Below are 6318 nucleotides of genomic sequence, written 5' to 3'. Positions count from 1 at the left end.
TTATAACCAAGGTTTCTACCGAGATGTCAACGCCGTAAGAAACCACTTTGCCATTATTAAAAGCTTTAGAAAGAATGTGGTCATATTTAATGGAATAGCTCACTGGACACATTTTTTCGGTAAAGTAACTAACAACGCAAGAAGTATGAGCTTGTTTCATAAAAAGGTGATCGTACAAACTAAACTCAACATTGACATTGAAACCTTGAACACTTTTCCAACACTCCGCATTGAAATTTCCAAACCAACAAAATCTTAACAAGTAAAATCCTTTCAAAAAATTAAAAAAATGCTTCATTTTTATTATTTAAATGCCATCAGCCAGCAAAGCAAATAATTTGGATGTGATGAATAATGCAATAGGGAAATAATTTCCAACCATTCGTTTCCAAAAGTCCGCAATTGCTTTCAATGGCTAAGCTAACCAACGCACATTTGTGGAAAATTCGTGCAAAAATAAATGAAAAGGCGAAGCACAGAAAAAATTCAGCAAAGCAAATTGCAGAAAGCGCAAACCGGGAACAAAATGAACATAGCGGCAAAAAGTGAGAAAAAAGATTATTAAAAATATGCGCTGATTTCATTTAATTTTTGGTAAACCGCAGCAACTTGCGGATACGTACTCGTGAGCAGACAGGAAAATGCAACGCACATGCACGCGTTCATACATACATAAACAAATACGATACGCGTTCATGTGTTGGCAATAAGGCTGGTGGGTGTGCATATTCTAGGTCCTTACCCTGTAGGAAAATCAAAGATGAATTTGTGTGCTTTTAGTCAATTTGGAAATAGGAGAAGTTTCTGCTGCTTTGGATACAAGCGACAGTTGGAGTTTTTGCAAGAAATTTATTAAAGGAAGTAACTGCAACAACGAACTAGTCTACAGGGTTGCCAATATTCGACGGACCTATTTGGCAACCCTATATCTTTTGACAGAGACGTCGGATCGCTTAATAACATACCGCGTTGGAAGCGTCAGTCCAAATCCACTCCCAAATTGTTGAAATTTACATTCAACAAAAGAAGTCAATTGTGAAAACTCAACGTGTGTATAAAAAATTAAATAATGTCAAAAGTGCGCCTTCTAAGAACACCATTAAAAGTTTGTAGAAAAGGTTTTCGACTGATGATGCTCTTTCTAATCCAAAGAGTCCAAATAAAAACCGACCAAGGCGATCGGATGAGAATATTGCTCTTGTACGGGCCAGTGTTGAGACGTCGCCAAGGACATCCTAAAATCGCCGTTCTCAGCTGTTGGGCATTGCTCGGACCACTTTACAACGAATTATCCGCATTGATTTGCATTTATTCCCGTATAAGATTCAATTGACGCAAAGATTGTTGCCTGCGGTCAAGCCTCGCCGATTGGAATGGGCCCAAAGAGTCATCGAAAAACACATGGGTCCGTCGAATATGGGCAACCCAGTATCTTACTAAAAATAGCCCATGTAAAGGAGAATCAACCAAAGCAGATTAGTGCGTAAAGACAGTAGACAAAGGATAAGTAGATTTTTCATATTTTTTCTGAGGTCTCTCTTCCTAATAATAGTCGTTTGAATTCTTTGATGGGTGCTTGAGTGAGCTCCTTCACCGCTAATTTTATGCCACCTTCGAACAAAAGATTAACACTTTTTTAGGAGAATGTTTTTCATACTCCAAGGTCTACCATTGCCTGCCGAAAGACGACGGCTATTTGAAAAGCTTTTTCTATAATTTCTGGTGTTTCGTGTCCACAGCTGGTTTTAAACCCGGACACTACCGAGTAATCACATCCAAATCCACTTAACTCATGGTGGAAAGATCAGACCGTTAACCGGCTCTCAGAATCAGCTGATGGACTGATGTAATCGAGATCATTCTTCAACCAAGAAAACTGCTTACGCTCGATATTCCTTCGATCTTGTTCTGCAATATGAGTTGTGGCAGATTTCAGCTAGCAACTCTACATTTAGTTTTGTTGATTTTAATGATTAATAGAGTTGTTTCGACGACGTGCCTGATGTTGTTTATATTGATGTCTTTTCTGATCTGATCAGATCATTCTTGATCTTCTTCTTTCATAGCATTACAATGTGGGGTGGGTCAAAGCTTTCTTCTCAATGCTCCTCCAAAGCGGTCGATCTTTATGTTTTGCTTCGTAGTTACGTATTCCAATGGAAATTGTTTTCCACTGCGTCTATCCACCGGTTGCTTGGACTGCCTTTGGCCTTTACGCCCATTAGCTTTCCTGTCATGGCTTTCTGCACGGCACAGTAGAGAGAGAATGCATCCTTGTCGGCTGTTAGGGTATCACATTTAGCCTACATTTCTTTAATGTTGCCCTATTTCGATCTCCTTTGCAACTAGTACAAATCTGGTCACTTCCATAACACTTGTCGACCGATTCTCATTTGCAAAATTATCCTCTGCACTAGAACTATTTCTTCTCACTTACTCTGATTTTCCCTACAGGGCGCGCTTGTACAAAAATATTTGTTAATGATTACCACTGTTTGCTGCCAAATGCTCTGTTGGTTGTCGCTGACATGCATGCCAATGTGCTGCCATTGCAACTAGCGCGGCTATTGCTGTTGTTGCTGTTGCACTTGTCATTGGTGTCGTTGCTTGAATTACGTATTTCCGGTTCGTTTTTATAGTCTATTTCCGCCTCACGCGCACACTCAATGCTTGCTTAAAATGCTGTGACACTTGGGAGCTTTTTTTGTGAAGGTGGTAAAGTAAATAATGGGACACAAACACATACTTATGTAATCATATATGCTTTTTCACAAATACATGCCCATAGATATTTACTTTGGCACTCTGGTTTACAGCTATGTGAATTGGGCGTGGGAAAGATCGGAATTGAAGCAATTGACAAATATTTATAAACTAAATTTAACTGTGTGACATTACGGATCTTTGGAATAAATTCAAAAATGTAAAGGCATGATTCAACAATATATTATATAAAAAATAATAATAAATTAAACCCAATCATTTAACCATAATCATCAAAGAAACGTTAAAGTACAGTAATAGGCAACACTAATTAAATTTTATACAAACAAGTACAGCATAACGCTACCAAGTCTATATAGTCCACCAAAACATTCACTTAAAACAGAAGATTAGATTGTATTCTTCAAACATGTTGGAGATCGCTTTATTATAGGTGGCGACTTCAACGCAAAGCACACGCATTGGGGATCCAGATTGACAACAACGAATGGAAAGGAGTTACTATGTGCAATAAGCCAGTATAATTGCGAAACTTTTTCATCAGGGAGTCCAACATACTGGCCCTCAGATCAAAACAAAGTTCCAGACTTAATAAACCTTTTCATAGCAAAAAATATCAGTTGCAACTATCTACCTAAAACCGACTGGCAAAGTTTTAAGTTAATTCTATAGAAAAATATAAATCTGAATGCTTCCATAAAATCGAGAAAGAAATTAGACGAAGAAATCGAAAAATATATCAAAATTATCCAACAAGCGACCTGGCAATGCACACCGGAAGTAAAAAGAAGACTTAAAGCAAATAGTTATCCGAGGGAGATTTTAATGCTAATAAAAAATAAACGTAGATTGTGAAGAAAATGGCAACAAATCAGAGCATCACAAGACAAAGCCAAACTCAATAAACTCTCTACACAACTAAAAGAAGAAATAAAACAACTTAAAAATGACTCCATTAGAGATGCTCTAGAAAATTTAACGAGCGATAAACGTACGGACTATTCACTTTGGAAGGCAACTAAAACCTTGAAAAGGCCTATTATGCATTCCCCACCAATAAACAATTATGATGGCAGCTGGGCCAAATCTAACGAACAAAAAGCTGAGAGATTTGCCGAATATCTTCAAAACATTTTTCATCCTATCGAAGGAGATGAGTTAGAAAATATACCTCATCCTATTCGACAAAAAATCGATAAAATCCCCTTGACTTCCTTCAAAGAGGTAAAGGACACTATTAAAAATAAAATAGATAGCAAAAAAGCACCCGGTTATGACCTTATAACAGGGGGAAAATATTAAAAGAATTGCCCAATAATGCTATTGTCAAATTGATACATTTGATTAATGCTGCATTTCGTTTAGAATATGTATCGCAACAATGGAAAATAGCGGAAGTTATTATGCTTCCAAAACCAGGAAAGCCACCTCACGATGTGACATCATACCCACCAATATGATTGTTACCAATTTTATCAAAGCTTTTTTAGATGCAAAATGCCTTGTACCAAACCATCAATTTGGTTTTCGAAATGAGCACTCAACGATTGATCAAGTGCACCGCATTACTCATATAATTGAAAAATCACTGGAAGAAAAACAAATCTGTTCTGCGGTATTCCTGGATGTATCGCAAGCTTTTGATAAAGTATGGCATGAGGGACTAATCCATAAACTTCAAGCAGTTCTACCAATCCAGTACTCAAACATTTTAAAATCCTACTTAACGAGCAGATACTTTAGAATAAAGCAAGCAGATGTCTATTCAGAACTGAAAGATATTAATGCAGGTGTCCCGCAAGGCAGTGTACTCGGGCCAGCTTTGTATCTCTTGTATACTAACGATATACCCACATGCAGCAATACAACAACTGCAACATTTGCCGATGATACTGCAGTATTAGCAACTGATGAAAAACACTTAGAAGCAATTTAGAAGTTACAAGCATCAGTAAATGCAATTCAAAATTGGACCAAAAAATGGCGTGTCAAGTTAAACGAAACCAAGTCTGTGCATGTTGACTTCACTAATAGAAATATAAATTATAAACCAAAATTTATCAATAATACGGCAATATCGCATGCAAATACGGCAAAATATCTAGGAATGACCTTAGATGCTAAGCTGAGATGGAAAGCACATGCCAAGAAAAAACACGAGGAGTTAATTCTTAGATACAAGAAAATGTATTGGCTGTTAGGCCGACATTCTAAACTCTCTATTTATAACAAAATACTTTTATACAACCAAATACTGAAACCAGTGTAGTCATATGGCATACAGCTCTGGGGCTGCACCAGTGAAAGCAACAAAAACATCATTCAACGATTCCAAAATAAAGTATTACGCGACATCGTTAGAGCGCCGTGGTATATTCGTAATTGCAATCTACATAAGGATCTTAATATAGACACCATTACGGATATCATAAAAAAATTCGCAAATAAACATAAAGAGAGACTTCAGCAGTACATCAATGATGAAGCAGCCAAACTACTTGTAACTGATGACCTCACGAGAAGATTAAAAAGGACGAAACCGCGTGATCTGCGAGTAGGATCGTAGGTAGGTAGGTAGGTAGGTCAGGTCAGGTCCTCAAGTAACACTAAAGCGCCGCTTTGATACCATTATGAGACATCTAACAGTCAGATATCTACAGAGAACCAAAGCTGTTGATATAAGGGAGAATATTGATTGGATTTAGGTTGGCGCACCCAGTGGCCTTAATCGTCTAACTGCCGAACCCGGACATTTGCAGAGAAAGTGCTCAACAGTCTCCTTCTCTGAAAGGTCCGCACACTGTCTGCAATGGTGGTTAAATGGTAACCCTAGCTTTTCCGCATGTATGCCGATCGTCCAGTGACCGGTAAACACAGGTACGAGTTTGAAAATAGAATTGCGAGGAGTCCAAAGGACTTTCTGAGTCCTTCATATATTGTACTGGAGCTAAAGAGTCTTCGAAATAGCATATGAAGAAATAGGCTCCATCTTTTCTGCGCTTTCCTGAGAAATAATTTGCGCAGTTCCCCTTTAACAACTATCAGTGGGATACTGATGACCGGACAGGAGATCTCTGAGACCAATTCAGTCTCCTTCCTGGCAAACTCCTATGTCTTGGAACCCAGATCAGAGAAGTGTTACCTTCATATCCCAAGAAATTTGATCTTCTCCTTACAGGATTTTCGTTCTGCACAATGGCGTCGTCAGAGTCTTGATCGCGGCTTGACTATCCTAGAAAATGTTAATATCTCCCTCGTTCCCACGTTCCCAAAATATTTTGCATGCCTGCAGGATCGTAAAGACTTCTGCTTGAAAAACACTAGCAGTATTCGGCAGTTTAAAGGAGAAAACCCCTGTTCCAACTCCAGATTCCATCTAAGAACCGTCCGTGAAGACAGAGGTGCAATATTCGGTGCAGATTTTCCTCTCGATCCAATCCTGCCTATTTGGAAAGAGTAGGATCTTAAAAATTCCATAATTTTAAGGCTAATAACTTCTTCATTCATTACGTATTTCCAAGAAGCCAGTCCAATATAGTGAACTAATAACCAATGAAGTAAGCGAAGTGATACCCTTTTTAAATTCGCTCTGGC

The sequence above is a fragment of the Anastrepha obliqua genome, chromosome 5, assembly GCF_027943255.1.
Source record: "Anastrepha obliqua isolate idAnaObli1 chromosome 5, idAnaObli1_1.0, whole genome shotgun sequence".
NCBI classification, from domain to species: domain Eukaryota; kingdom Metazoa; phylum Arthropoda; class Insecta; order Diptera; family Tephritidae; genus Anastrepha; species Anastrepha obliqua.
This window is presented reverse-complemented; position numbering follows the sequence as displayed.